The sequence below is a fragment of the Lynx rufus genome, unplaced genomic scaffold (assembly GCF_022079265.1).
Source record: "Lynx rufus isolate CCGP_SWC_20201006 ecotype Redwood Valley unplaced genomic scaffold, mLynRuf1.p SCAF_26, whole genome shotgun sequence".
Classification (NCBI taxonomy): Eukaryota; Metazoa; Chordata; class Mammalia; order Carnivora; family Felidae; genus Lynx; species Lynx rufus.
The window spans coordinates 5,500,686-5,516,979 of record NW_025814841.1 but is presented as its reverse complement, the minus strand read 5'-3'; the positions used below and the strand labels follow the sequence as shown (position 1 = coordinate 5,516,979).

Genomic DNA, 16,294 nt, shown 5'->3' with positions numbered 1-16,294 from the left:
TTTCAGCAAAGAAAGACAACACACTTGTTTCCAAAGTCAGTATCAAGCTTGCTCATTCCTTTGTTCACTCATTTAGTTACCTGGTTATTTGACCTGTATTGGGCACTTAATGCATGCCAACCCCTGTGGGGTACATTGAGGATACAGACATGAAACAAAGCATCTCATTTACCCTCAAGGAGCTTAAAGTTTAATGGAAGAGACAAATAGGAAATTGTGGAATTGTGTGGTTAGTGTTATAATACGGGTTTGTATTATCCAAGAATACTGGGGAAGTCAGGAAGGCTTCCTAGAAAAGGCAGCGCTTGCGCGGAGTCCTGAAGGATGATCTGTTGGAGGCAGATATTATGAGTCCAATGATGGAATCAGCTCATGTGATCCATCTTCTTTCACTTTGTTCTCTGGATAAATGATCCATTTTGATCGCATGTCCAGCCAGGGTTGGGAGTGCTGTCTGGGGCCATGAAAGAAAGAGAAATGGCCTCGTGGAGAGTAAGCCTTGTGCCTTGGTCTCATGCACTAACACACTGGAATAACCATGCTGAATGTTAATACAACCTCACTCTAAGATGGCAGAGTAAGCATGCAGGTTTATGTATTCTACCTCCAAAAGTTCCGATGCAATGGCAGAAAATATGTGTGAAAAAGAATGATCTAGGGCGCCTGGGTGGTGCAGTCGTTAAGCGTCCGACTTCAGCCAGGTCACGATCTCGCGGTCCGGGAGTTCGAGCCCCGCGTCAGGCTCTGGGCTGATGGCTCAGAGCCTGGAGCCTGTTTCCGATTCTGTTCTCCCTCTCTCTCTGCCTCTCCCCCGTTCATGCTCTGTCTCTCTCTGTCCCAAAAATAAATAAACATTGAAAAAAAACATTAAAAAAAAAAAAAGAATGATCTATAACAAAGATGGAAATCAAAAAAGGTTACCATCTGTAGACAGAATTTTTTTTTTTCAAAATTCCGGAAAACAGCAAACAGACATGGTTGGATTGAGCCAATAAAACCACCACATAGATTAGGTTTCAGAGAGAGCTGATAGAGAGGTGAGAGCTGTTCTTCCCAATAGGACTCCAGAGAAATCAGGTCTGGAATCAAAGGGGAAAGGAGTATACAGGGTAATATTAATAGAAGGACTCTGCCGAAGCTTTTTTCTCCATCTTTTCGCACCTCACTCCAAACTCTGCACAAAAGGGCAATACGCCTGTGCAGTTCATCCCTCAAAATATAGTCTTCCCGGTGTGGGCATTTGGGGCAGTCATAAGCCTGCCTGCCTGCCTTGCCCTGCATGAGAAGCATGGTACAAAAACATTCCTGTATAACTGATAAGGAAGTCCCATCAGCCACCTCTACTAGTCAACCCAGTATTTCGTTTATAAATATGATTGGGCCGGTCGAAAGCCAAGAGTTATTTAAGAAAAACCAAGAACACGAAAGAGAAGGATCCAAAAGAACAACAGAACAAGTGATGCCAAAGGAAGCAGAGTTCAATCAGGACATAGAAGAGAACTTAAAAAAAAAAAAGTGTTATTACTGTTTTCAGGGGAATTTGGGAGAATACTGTATCCATAAACAAGAGGACGCTGCTTTGAAAAAGGAGCCATTAAAAAAAACAAACAAAATTTTTTGTAAAAATTAAAGATTTTAAAAAGACCTGAGTAGAAAGGCTGAATTCAGCCTTTCTGAATGGTATGATGCAAAAATAAATATGCGATCTGGAAGACAAAGTTAAGGAAAGTCTAGTAATGTACATAAAAGAAAAAAGAGAGAGAAAATATGAGAGAAAATTTAAGAACATAGAGGAGAGAGATCCAAGATCCAAAAGACCTAGTATTGCCTGGGGCTAAAAGACATAATACCCCTCCAACAATAAAAGCTGTTGGAAGAGAAAACACAGATGACAGAGAAAGTGAGTATTTCAAAGAAATAACAGGATATTTTCCTGAACTGAATAAACCTTGAATGTTCAGATTAAGACAGCCTAAAGTGGAATAATGGAAAAAAAGACATACCTGGACACTTCCTGGTGAAATTTATGATCTCCAGATACAAAGAGAAAATCCTGAAAGCTCAGGGAGGGAGTAAAAAAAGTTACCCATAAAGAGAATGGCAGCAGACTTTGCATCTTCTTTCAGGTTTGCTGGAAGACAATGGAACAAAACCCAAAATATTGTGATGGAAAGTTGTTTTGAATCTATTTTTCAATTATAAGGGCAAAATGCAATCTACAAGGAGTTAGCCATGTTGATGAAACAACTCAAAAATATACTCTAGAAAAATTGAAGATGAATCCAAGACATAGGAATACCCAGAAACAATGGAAATAATTCAGTTCTGATGGAAAGATATCCTAGTGGAACAGCCTATTTGGTCTGAATTAGAAAACAGGATAGTGAAGAACATCTTCAACACACAAAAGTTTGTATGATAAACTGGGTATTTTTAAAAAACGTTTATTCACTAGTTGAGAGAAATGGAGAGAGAGAGAGAGAGAGAGAGGTGAAAGAGAGTCTATGCATGAATAGGGGAGTGGCAGAGAGAGAGAGAAGGAGAGAGAGAATGCCAAGCAGGCTCCGTACTGTCAGTGCAGAGCCCAACGTGGGGCTTGATCTCACAAACCTTGAGATCACGACCTGAGCTGAAATCAAGAGTCTACTGCTTAACCCACTGAGCCACCCAAGTGCCCCATAACCAACTGGATACTTAAGACTCAAAAACTCAACTATGACAGGACACATAGGTACTTAAGATTTAAGTCTCTCCAGGTCAACCGGAGAAAAGAAAGATAATTAGAAATGCCAGAAAGATAAATATACATAAAAAGCAATCATGATCTAAATATGAAGCAAACTAAAGTATAATTTTTATTCAAACAATGAAATACAAAAAAAAAAAAACAGACACAGACACTGGTGTCTGAAGCACATAAAGTTAAGTCTCTGTGGTCCAGGGAGAGGATCAATAAATACAGTAAGTTCCTCTAAAATCTCTGAGTTCTAGTTCAGTGGTAAAATAACTGCTTCCTTTTTGTATGATTTATTTTTCCTTTTGGAAAGGATTTGTAACTTCATGGACTGTGTTTCTTACAGATTATGCTTTTTATCTAGTTCCCCCCGCCCCAGGAGAATATTCCTAAAGGTAGAATTAAGTTTCAAGTTCTGGTTATAAACCTTTTATTTCCCCAAAGGTATTTTTGTTTGATTATCTGTGGTCTTTTCTGATCTTCATGAGACAGTTAACTAAGATCCACTAACTTAAAACATAAACCTATACAATTAGAAACAATTAGTTTTTAAGATATGCCGATTCCCCAAACTCACTGTATTTGGTTGATTTAAAATTTTTAATTGGCAATTCAATTTCATTAGAATCCAATAATTCCTGCTTTAAAGAAATTATTACCTTAAGTTCAAATTCTCATTTCAGAGCTCTTTTTCTTCTGTTAAAGTAAAATGAATTATAATGCTTTTTAATTTGAAAATATTAATTGTGGTTGTTTTAGGCAGTGGAATTTTAAAGTGCGGTTTATCTTCTTCTTCATATTCTTCTGTATTATTCAAATGTTCTATCATAAACATGTACTGTTACATAGTTACATTATTTAAAGGGAGAATTAATAGAAGGCTAATATAAGACTATTTGAGTATATCACTGGGACCAGAAACTCTCAGGTTCAATGCCTTACTTTTTGACAAGCAATTATATGAGCATTATATATATATATATATATATATATATATATATATACATAAAATTTATATTTTTACATAATTATAAATATGTATTTTATATATATAACTATGTAAAAATTATACTGATGAGTATTTAAGTATGTGGTTTGGAAAACATGTTTCAATCCATCATCTCCATTTTGTGTCTGAAATCTCTACATCCTGGAACTCTGCATAAACTTTGCCCACTTGTAAGGGACGCCTGGGTGGCTCAGTTGGTTGAGCATCCGACTTTGGCTTGGGTCATGATCTTAGAGTTCTTGATTTCGAGCCCCGTGTCAGCTGTGCTGACAGCTGAGCGCCTGGAGCCTGCTTCAAGTTCTGTCTCCCTTTCTCTCTGCCCCTCCCCCACTCACACTCTGTCTCTCTCAAAAATAAATAAACATTCAAAAAAATTAAAAAAAAAAAAAAAAAAAAAAACCTTTGCCCACTTGTCAATCCAAGAAACTTCCAGTTATCTGGGGACTTTTAACAGGGATTTTACTAATTGAAGAGTGTATACAAGAGAAAGAGAAATTATAGGTTTATTTTAAACTTCCCTACAATGTCCCTATTTAAAGTAAAATGGTGATTACCAGGGCCTGGGACGAGGGGAAAACAGGGAGTTAGTGTTTAATGGGAATGAATTTCAATTTGGGAAGATGAGAAAATTCTAGAGAAGTATGGCAGTGATGGTTGCCACGAATATGCTTAATGCCACTGAATTATACACTTAAAACTGTTAAAATTTTTTAGGTTAATTTTATGTTATGTATTTTACCATGATAAAAAAGCTGCTCTTCTTAAATCCAGACATGATTTAATGTGATTCAGTGAGACCTTTCCTTTTTTTTAACAGTATCTCAGTATTAGTTATCTTTTTGTCAACCTGTAGCAAGACTAAGTTTTGTGCCTTTTATAAGACACTTTGTGATTTTATTTTTTTTTTTTTATTTTTTTTTTCAACGTTTATTTATTTTTGGGACAGAGAGAGAGACAGAGCATGAACGGGGTAGGGCCAGAGAGAGAGGGAGACACAGAATGGGAAACAGGCTCCAGGCTCTGAGCCATCAGCCCAGAGCCCGACGCGGGGCTCGAACTCACGGACCGCGAGATCGTGACCTGGCTGAAGTCGGACGCTTAACCGACTGCGCCACCCAGGCGCCCCGACACTTTGTGATTTTAACAAAGTAATCCTCCTGGCAAGGATGCTGACAAAGATCTTGGTCAATCTTGGTATTAACCCCTAGGCTGTTTTGAGGGCTGGAGGAGGAAGTCAGTCCTTTTTCAAAGAGCAACGGATTGGTTGGAAGTTGCCCAACAGTTTTGGAGGTGAGCATATCAGATTTTAATGATAGTTACTTTTACAAAATGGAATTTAGACCAGAGGTTGCATCTTTCTTAAATAGCTTCTATTTTTGTGAAAACATCTTCTGGAGATGCCAGAAAATAATTTCATGAAAACTATAACTTGCAGTTAAATTTCTGCTCAGTGTCTCTGTAAAGAAATCCCCCAGAGAATGAATGGTTTGAGTTAACTGCCCTCAGCAACCGGCCTTGTAAGAGAGAGCTCAGGGATCACCAAGCGTTCGGTGGCCATTCACTGATGGAAGAGTCAATGGGTAGCAAGAAATGTCAATGCACACAATGGGCCCAGTAAACAGCATCGATTTCCAAACGTGCACAATTGCCAGCAGCAGTGGTGAGTCACGTTCTGTAAGCATAAAGCTCAGCCTTTACTCTCTTTCAGAGGTGGAGATAACCCACTCTCTGTCCTCCACTGCTTTAAAATCCTTATATCTTTGGAGTCTTAACAATTATATCACAGAGTCAATTCTTGGGAGGCACTGGACATTAGGGACAGTACTTACTTATTTATATATAATATATATACAGAAAAAATATATATTGTAATCACACCTGCATGTATAATTTACAATATTTTTCCTGAGAATGGGACATTCTGATTAAGAACATTCTGATAGTTGCCAAACACATATATTGATGGCCAGTTTTCAAAGACTCAGATATGATGAAATATACTTGCAACTAAAATTTCACTGAATATAATTTAGTCTTTCGGTGATGACTCAATCAGAAGACTTACCAGGATAATGGAGCAATGTTGCAGGGGTTTTATTATAAATATCAATGATCACCACAGTATAATTCTATGGAAAATGTTATAAAGGCTTCACTTTTTCAATTGGTTTGGGGTTTACGTGAATATGACTTTGCTAAAAACAGATTATAGTTTTAAAACTATGAAGTTGCATAGCTCTCCCTACAGATATCACCCAGCTAAAGTTAAAAGGGCCACTCACACATCACTGATAGCAAAAGATAATTCCCATTTTTTTAACTTAAAAAGTTAGAACTTTTCTATGAGAAAAATAGAGAAACAGGAAACAACACATATTTGGGACTTTAAAATAACTTGGGTAGGGGCGCCTGGGTGGCTCAGTCGGTTAAGCGTCCGACTTCAGCTCAGGTCACGATCTCACTGTCCATGAGTTCGAGCCCCGCGTCGGGCTCTGTGCTGACTGCTCAGAGCCTGGAGCCTGTTTCAGATTCTGTGCCTCCCTCTCTCTCTGACCCTCCCCCGTTCATGCTCTGTCTCTCTCTGTCTCAAAAATAAATAAACGTTAAAAAAATTTTTTTTAAATAAAATAACTTGGGTAGAACAAAAGTAAACAGGGTTATTAAAATATTACAACACTATTTGACACATACATCACTTACCTGCTCCCCAACTTTCACAAGTTTCCTGCTGTCTATCTGATCAAATCTAGCTTATCTTTAATTGATAAATTCTAGATTCTCACAGACCCACCTTATGTATTGTATGTTTTTTCCTTTTCCCAACTTTTTTCTCAAACCCAGATGGGTGAGGGTCAGTTTTTGTTACCAGAAGGTACCCATGATGTTTGTTACTCATGGACAGTCCTCTCACTTCTGTTGGTCATGCCAAATATTCTCCCTCCTTCAAGACCAGTTCAAGGCTTACTTCCTCTCTGAAGTCATCTCAATGACACATATCCTTCTAGAGTTAACCTATTCATTAATCACTTACCAAGAGATTTAATGAGTAGATACAATGTGTTGAGCACTACACTAGGCACTATGAGAGGTTGTAACTGAGACATAGCTCTTCAGTCTCAGATGCATATGCTGTCCAGCCTTCCCATTTAAACTATAACCTGTATAGTTATTAAGGTTGGTTGGTCCTGGTCCTGTATTATGAGTGTAGTATCCTACTTCGTTGGAACATCTGGAACGAAGTGGGACACATGTTGATTTTTGAAACGTCTGGGTCACTGGACCACATGTGCCTGGTGTCAATGGTAAGCAAGTGAGAGACAACTGGAGGAACCATACCAGTCCTTGGACACAAAAAAATCTTTTCATAAGCCTTCAACAACAGGGCCCACTACATGGAGTTAATAAATGTTGAATAAACACAAGCATGAGTGAAAAAACCAATTAACCTTCTAAAGGGAAGGTGGGAAGTCCATCTGGATAGGGTGACATTTAACTAAATAAGAAGAGAATCAGGGGTATTGACTTCTCTGCAGCAGAAGAGACAGAGATGCCTCTTTGAGTGAGGACATAAGGGCTACATTTCTGAGTATTCCAAGTGCTAGATCTGACCAACACATGGAGCCACAAGCCAGTGGGACAGTTGCCATTTTGGCAGCTTTGTAAGACAACTTTGCTGAATGAGCTAAATGTTACCTGGCCAAGAGGAATTCCCTAGCTTTAATGCAAACCATTAGAGCAGAAAAATAGGCTTAGAAGCATTGGAAATGAGCCAAAAGAGAGTATCGAGAAGACAGCCCGATCTAACAATAGAAAACTAGGCAGCAGATTAGACAGAGTAGGTGTGAGAAAGGGAGACAAGAGCTGATAAGAGGACTAAACTGTGACCAAGGGAAAATAGCACAGGTACTGCTGTCCACACGGACTCTCCTGCACAGAGGGTCCCAGCCAGCAGAAGCAATGAGGGAGATTTTACTAAGACATACAGTCAAGTCTCAGTGTAGCCCAAATCTTCTAGAACGAGCAATAGCATTACTGTGTAGGGCACTGTTTTGAATTTACAAACAAGATGTGTACCGAATGCCCAGGTGTAATTTGGCAACTGAAATATACTTTCCTCCAGAAATTATTTTAATTAGGTAAGGTACTTATCTTAAATCACAAAAACCTATTTAATCCATATGTACTAAAGTTTAATCCCTTTTACAGGTATTTCAGTCAAAGCTAATTACCCTAAATGTTCCAAGTATTCTGATTGCTTAAGAAATAATGCCAAAATTTATGTACTTAAAACAGTAATTTTTATTTTGTTCATGAATGTGTAATTTAGGGCATTCTGCAGGAATAGCACATCTCTGGTCCACTTGGCAGGAGGAGGGATGGGGAGACCTAAGGGCTAAGGCCTGGCATCCTCTGAAGGCTTGCCCACTCATATGTCTGGCTCTTGGTTGAAGTCTAAGCTGGAGGTGTTGGCTGAAACACCTATACATGGCCTCTCCATATGGTCTAGGCTTCCTCACAACATAGTGGTTGATTTCCAAGAGCAAATGTCACATGTGAGAGAAACAAAGAATAGCCCAGAGACAAAGCAATTGTAGCTTTTTATGATCCAACCTTGGAAGTCACCTAGCACTGTTTCCCTGAACCAACTGAACCAATCACAAGCCTACGTACATTCAAGGGGAGGGCAAGGGATTCCAGCTTTTTATGGTGAGTGGCAAGATTCTAGAAGGTGATGTGGGTCATAATTAAATGGCCAATTTTGGAGAGGACAATCTACTACAACATATTACAGGGAAAATAAAATATATTCCACCTTGAAAGGCAATAATGTACCATAGAGAATTCAGAGCCATGGCTCTAGGACCAGATACCTAGAACTCTGTTATATACTCTTGTGTGATGCTAGGCAGTTTGCTTAAGCTCTCCATGCCTCCATTTCCTCATTTATAAAATTGGGATGCTGTGAAGAAAAAACAGTTATTTTGAAAAGAGTTTAAAAGCCTATCTAGCTCCCTAAATGTTAGCTCTTATTGTCACCTAAGGGAGACACCTGCCCCAACTTCAGCAGTGGTACTTCATGGTTTCTGGGGAAATGGTGGTGGGAGCAGCACTACCAGAGGTAGAAAATTAAAGAGAACAGCTCACATTATTGAGTACCTAATATCTGTCCCTTACTATGCCACAACATAAGTTGACTTCAAAACCAGTAAGATAGGCACTAATATTATCCAGGTAAGCAAACTGTGACTTTGGGTCACACACTTTTGGGTGTTACTTTGGGTAATTTGCCCAAAGTAACACCTACAAGTGGTGGATGCCAGGATTTCCCCTAGATTAGTTTAACTAGATAGGAGAAGTCCGAATTCCTGGATATCTGCATGGAGCAGAACCTTTCTCCTAAATCTGATTTGCAGCTGAGTAAAACATGAATGGTATTATGCCACTGGGAGTTAGGGTTATTTATTACAGCAGTAAGCCTACGTTGACTGGATTAGTTCAGGGAAAAGACAGACATACAGCTGACCCTGGAACAACAGGGGTTTGAATTGTGCATGGGTCCAGTTATATGTGGATTTTTTTCTGGTAAATACAATACTGTATTTTCTCTTCCTTATGATTTTCTTAATAGCATTTTTCTCTAGGTTTCTTTATTGTAAGAATACAGTATATAATACATATAACACAAAATATGTGTTATTGACTGTTTATGTTATTAGTAAGGCTCTGGACAATGGTAGCCTATTAGTAGTTAAGTTTTCGGGGAGTCAAAAGTTCTACGTAGGTTTTCAACTGCATGGTGGCCCTCCCAACCTCCAAGTTGTTCAAGGGTCTACTATACTTGGGCACCAGTAACTTAAGGATTCCTTAAAATAAAATGGCTCCTTTATTTGCAGAAGACAGCATATTTGCCTAAAAGAAAATCATTCTTTAGGTCACTTCAAGGGTCTACTATACTTGGGCACCAGTAACTTAAGGATTCCTTAAAATAAAATGGCTCCTTTATTTGCAGAAGACAGCATATTTGCCTAAAAGAAAATCATTCTTTAGGTCACTTCCTACCAGTCTCATTTTGCTTCTGAATTAGAAGACAGACAGCCTTTGGCCCACCAAGAATAGGGCTGGGAGTACTGATCTGGAATCCTTGGCACTGATACGAACAGACTGCTCACAAATTAGGTTGGCTGTTCACCAGCTGAAGAATGCTCCTTCTAAGTTTAACTCAGGTGTAAAATCTTATGGCTCCCAGTTGTTTGCTTGTCTCTTTTGTTTTGATGTTTGCTTGTTTATTTGTTTAAAAAATTTTTAATGTTTATTTTTTTGAGAGAGACAGAGCACCAGCAGGGCAGGGGCAGAGAGAGAGGGAGACACAAAATCTAAACAGGCTTCAGGCTCTGAGCTGTCAGCACAGAGCCCGAGGCAGGGCTCGAACCCACAAACCGCTCCAGATCATGATCTGAGCGAAGTCAGGCACTTAACTGACTGAGTCACCCAGGCGCCCCTGTTTGTTTTTAATGATAATTCTCATTTTGGCTATACTGGCCAGCATTAGGAAGAAACTTGGGTGTTGATATACATAGGTTCCCTGTATAAGTAGACTCTAAGTTCCATGATGGTAGAGACCTTGCTTGTCTTGTTCACCATAGCACCCCTGGTGTCTAGTCTAATGCCTGGCACACAGTAGGTGCTCGAAACTTGTTTGAATGTACAGAAGACTGAATGTTTGAATAAAAGCTCAAACAAAAATCAGAAGTCCATAAAGTAACCTGGGCTCTTTATGCCAGTGGCATATATCATTCAAAGACCGTGTTGGGGAGGAGCCCAATGTTTCCTATAATACTGTGGATGCAGTAGCCAGTTAATAAACGTTTGCCTCCTGTAGCACTTGTTGCCTGGGAATGCATAGGATGGGCTAACTTTTGTGGGATGCTATTTTTTTTTTTTATCTCCAAGGATGTTGTAAATATGGTTGTCACAAAATTGGTTGTGGTTTTAGTTGTATGAATCTGTGGGAGTCAGCTGAGCAGACAACCAAAGAATATAACATTTCTCAACATGTACCTCTAAATGGACAGGGTTTAAATTCATAAAAGCAAAGAAAATCTAGAATCATACTTTAAAATTCATCCTTGCATAAAAATGTGCAGCTTTGGGTTTCTGGCAGTCATTGGGACAGAATTCAGAAAATGTGAACAATCCTTGCATTAGGACAAGCAGCAGCTGAATATCGTTCAGATTAGAGATTTCTTTCCTGCAAATCAAATATAGAACTTTAATGTTAGCTGAGTATATTGCTGCACATTGGTGCAAACTAAATTTTAAAGAGATTCTGTGTCTCTTAATTAAAGGCATTTATAGAAATATGTCCAAAAAAACTAAAGTTCACTGCAGAGATAAAAAGAACAGATTGCCTTTAGTTTGGAGAACACGGCTCCAGTGAATTTAAATATTTATCATATAATTTTTATATCAAAGTCTTAATGAGCACTAACTTTTATGGTATCACTTCTGGAGACAATAAAAAATACTATATTTTGGACTGCTATTTCTAGTTGGATTCCCACCATGAGGCACCATTTAAATAATAGATGGTTTCATGAAAAGTAAAGGCACATTCCTTCCTGAACTTAAAATTTCAAACACCTGCCATCAAAGAAGCAAACAGTACATCCGGGAGTCAGAGATTTTAGACCTTTTCCAAGTTTCTCTATCAAAGTTGCCTCAGAGACTCAAAGTCCCCAAAGCAGGTGTTCTTTTCTTGTCCAATGAATTAAAAACATTTGAGAAAAAATCCTCTTTCATAATTCCCCCGAGAACACATGAAGAAAAATTGCTAAGCTTCCATTTCAAATGTTAGGGATTTGGATTGAGTTTAGACAACAGCTTGCACAAAATGTCATAGCTCCAACTCTCTTACGCTGACGTGGGGGGTGCTGATGTAATAGAAAGAGTGGCTTTGGACAATTGAAAGGCAGACTTGGAAAGGTAATGATACCTGACATCAGCCAACCTACTGCAAAGCTATCTAGAAACTTGGGCAATATCTTCCACAAATTCAGAGTGACATGAGAATGAGACAGTTGTCTACATAGTCTCACGAAACAATAACATTAACACCTTCTGGATTGTTCTTAAATATCCAATAAGTCAAATACGACTCTGAGTTTAAATTACTTGGGAAGTGTCTTTACTCCACATTTCATTTTGAATATGGTCCATCCTGGGGACCTCTGGTAGATAAGCCAGCAGGCTCTACCCTGTGTAACGAACTAATGTTGCAACTTACCAATTCACGCAATTATGTGCTTTACATTAAACTAAAAAGTTACATAAGTTCTTTTTTTTTTAATGTCTATTTATTTTTGAGAGAGAGAGAGACAGAGCGTGAGTGGGGGAGGGGCAGAGAGAGACAGAAACACAGAATCTGAAGCAGGCTCCAGGCTCTGAGCCGTCAGAACAGATCCCGAAGCGGGGCTCAAACCTGTGAACCGCGAGATCATGACCTGAGTCGAAGTCAGACACTTAACTGATGGAGCCACCCAGGCGCCCCAAAAGTTACATAAGTTCCTTAATGATCTCATATAATATCCCACATTGTTCATCTAAGTACAGCTTATTTTCTTTGAGTGGATAAAGGTTGCTTTGTAAATAGCTAAGGTCTTACTTCCATGGTCCTTGGTTTTAACTTGCATAACTTGCATTAATACTGAGTGAGTCCTTCCCCTTAACCCCTATCTGATGAGGTAAGAGTTCCTCAGTCCGTGTAACCTAAGAATGTTTACAGATTTCATGGAGGAAAAACAAAAGAAAGTTATAGCTTGGTAGCTGTCTGGATAGATCATCCCTTTTCACACAGAAATTAGAGAACACTGTGAAATTCACACATTCAGAGAATAAAATCAGATGTGGAACTGAATGTGGAAATGGTGCTGTGGGTTTTGTCCGATGCAGTTCTATGACATTTTGGCATCACTAGCTTACAACCATTTAACTCTGGGGTGAATAGAATTCAAAGGGATCCAGGAACTTGGATGGGAAAAATATTCCACTTTTAGTTTTACCAGTCTCAAGCTGAAATTTAGTATTTCTTTTCATTAAAACGTAGGCTACAAACCACACTACCTATGATTTTGTTGCCAAGAGAAATCACGGATATTCTTACATCACGTTACAGTCGATATGGATTTTTCTGAAATACCTTTTACACTCATCACAACTTCAAAATTATGGTATTTATACCTGCTGCTAGTTTGTATTATTTAATAATAGATTATTAATAAGGCACATATCACAATTTTAAAAAATCTGGTTAATGTATTTCAATAAGAGTGGTTTCCTTTGTGGTACTGCATACTTTATCTTACGCATTTAAAAGCATCGTTCTGAGAAGTCTAGAGGCTCTACTAGGTTGCCAAAGAAGCCTATGACACCAAAAAGGTTTAAAAAAACCCCGAAACTATACCAAGTATCTAATAATTCAACAGCGGGCTTCAGAGTAAATCATTCCTTGCTGCTATCTTGTGAAGCTGAAACAAAGTTGACCTTGAAATCAGCACAGTCTCATTGCTGTAAATAGGCAATTGTGAGGAAAGTCATTTTTTAAAAATTTTGCCATAAGAACAAAAAACCTGTAGATTTTAGAACATCTCTGCAATCGTGGCATATAGGATGCTCTCTTCTGGTGATAAATGTGATCACTGACATATTGCCATCGACGCTGACTTGTTCTCATATATTTCACACTGCTGAAATCCAGGGCATTTTATAAGGGCATTGAACACAATCATTTTATAACTTTAACTTAAAGCATCACAGAGGGAGCACTAGGAAAATCTTTGCTATATCTTTGCTATCTCAACTGTAATGATAATTCCTTATTTTTCATAAAAGAAGGAACCATCAAAGTACTCCATCAAAGAGAGTGCTATTAAGTCACCGTGCTACCGGTCCTATTCATGCTCATTTGAAATGTTGCAAATCAATTAACATATTTCTAGGGGTGTTAAGAATGTGGCCTCTGAGTTATTATAATCATGAGATAAATCATATGGTGACATGATGCCTCAATAGATGTGTCTTGATTTAAGCATATTGGACTTTTTGGAAAATCCTCCATGGGGACTCTGGCCAAAGAGAAACTTATCAACTGCCAGTCAGTTAAATGAATTTTCAGTCATTGAAACTATTGAAAAATTATTGATGCACACACAATTATTCACTTATCACTGACTGAAGCAAAATACGGTTCAAAATCCTCATCTCCATCTCCAAGAGTAAAATAAATGCAAACAGAATTCTGAAACTAATTAAGAACAATATATTCTTGCATTGCATTGAGATATAATTCACGTAAGATATATATTATTCATGTACATAGTTAAACCATTATTATCTATCCATCAAAATAGTAGGTATATTACATGTGCTGCTCTAAAATCTGCCTATTTCTCCTGTTGAATTTGTAAGATTTAGAAACCTGATCATAAGTGTAGACTTCGATTAAATCGATGTCAGAGGTTTTTTTTTTTTTTGAATTATCAGCTGCAAAACCATCCAACCTGTGCGCAATGATAGAAAACCCAAAATTACTAAACTTGGGGAAAAAATGAACTACAACAATGCACATAAAACAATTTGCATTGTATACTGTGACAGGAATAAGGAGATAAGAGGCCTTATTAATCACAGTTACCAAATTATTCATTCAAGACCTGGAGCAAAATTTTAGTGACTGTTTATATCTGTATTTGCATTAAAGTGACCCCTACCAATGATAATTTAGTTTTAGGGCTATTCTTTTCTTCTATGGGTAATATTTCAATTCTTAAATATAAGAACAGCTTACATGACTCCTTCCTTAGTGAAGAGCATCCAATGCCACTCTCCGCACAGCTGAATTTTCAGAGGAAGATACTGAAAATGTACACTTTGCTCTAACAACCAAGAAGCAACTGCATGCACACAGGCGTAAGAGGTTCCACCCCAACTTCCTTGGCATAGTCCAGATTATTTTTCTCTAAACAGGAAGCTGTTGACAGTTTCTCTGGTATTTTCAGAATACCCTATTTACAAGAAAAGTCCCAACTTTTGTTTCAAAGTATAATGTTCTTTCCCCGCTGTGCCTATTGTTGCTAATTATGCATGCTGCAAACAAGATAGAAACCAAATTCCAAACTATTCCAGGCTGATTTAGAATGAGGAACAATTGTTTAAAAGAAAAAAAAAAAGCAGCCAGCAACATATTGCAAGGCTATGCTGGAGTCTTTAAACCCAAAACAATGCTGAAGGGAGGATTCCTGGAATTCAACGGGAATATTTGGCTCAGCTGCAAAATCCGTATCTCTGAATAATGTCATGCTAGCAAGTGTTGAGCAAGAAAGGCTATTATATTTTAACTCACTTCGGAGAACGTTAATCCAAATTTAACCAAATTCCGGAGACTCCACACAAAATTAGCAACTAGAAGCCGCTTCACATTTTTCCCCCCCCCCCCGGTACAACAATAATTGCTCATGAAGACAAACTTGTAGGAGGTAAAAGAGACGGGGAAACCACAATAAGCTACAAACCATCCAAGTACTGTATATAAAGCAGACGAATTACCTCATACAAAAGAAGTGCAAGATTTAACAGTCCATGCTCTGCAGCCCCTGGAAAGCAGCGGTGCGGCGTGGAGAGCAGCAGCGGTGGCAGCAGCAGCCAGCATCCACCAGATTCTCACAGGCCTTTGACTGTGTGGACTCAGCCACAGACTCTGCCTCCAGCTGACGTCAAAGTCCCTGTCACATGGCCAGATGAAAGCCAAGAGAGCATTGGTTGCCGTAGCAACCACAGAACAGCTCTGAAATTATTTCAATAGGTCATCTGTCACTGTGGGGTGCATGTGTGTGTGTGCAACGTGTGTACACACACACACATACACACACACACGCACACCACAGTCATCACGGACAGCTCCCGGACAACCTCGGCCCCTGAAGTTGTGACTCAAGCTTGCCTACAACTTTCCTCTTTAAGACTTTTATGTCTGTTTTCTGACACTTCCTCGCAGGAAAATGCATGCCACTCCGAAGTTCCCACTGGTCTCGTTATCACCAGCACAAAGCGTGCATCTCTCTTTATAGAACAGAAGGAAAGAAACTGAAAAATTCTGGAGGGGGGGGTTAGTTTTCTGAGCTAATTAAATCTATTTGTAAGCAAACGGATACAAACAGAAACTCAAGGGGAATTGGAAGAAAACATCTTAAAAACTCCCTAAGAATCCACGTCGATTTACTGAGACCATGTTAGTGATGGAAAGAACAAGAAACATGGGGTAGCAGCCCAGAGTCAGATGAGAGAATCCAAGGACCCCGACAGCAAGTGGGATGGGGGAAAACGGCTGATGAATTCCAAAGTCCGGCAATGTAAAATGTCTATGCAACAATGATGACCAAAGTTTCAAAACAGCACCACTTTAAAACGGCCTTGTGAGTACATCGAAAATACTTTTAGACATTTGCTTTGAGGCCGCCATACAGGTGCCAGATCCTCTCCTCCTAAATGCTCTCCTC

At 38.8% G+C, this 16,294-nt stretch overlaps 1 protein-coding gene across 4 annotated transcripts in view; it reads right to left on the bottom strand.

Moving 5' to 3' along the window:
* The window catches only part of NCALD (neurocalcin delta), a 404,143-nt gene that overhangs the window by 66,418 nt on the left and 321,431 nt on the right, over nt 1-16,294 (bottom strand). Inside the window, exon 1 of one of the 4 annotated variants that reach the window (XM_047088858.1) lies at nt 15,345-15,415. The exons of the other annotated variants lie outside the window; for them this stretch is intronic. The gene's annotated coding sequence lies outside the window, so the exon portion shown is untranslated. Of the gene's footprint in view, nt 1-15,344; nt 15,416-16,294 lie in introns of those variants that run through there. 4 annotated transcript variants of the gene reach the window in all.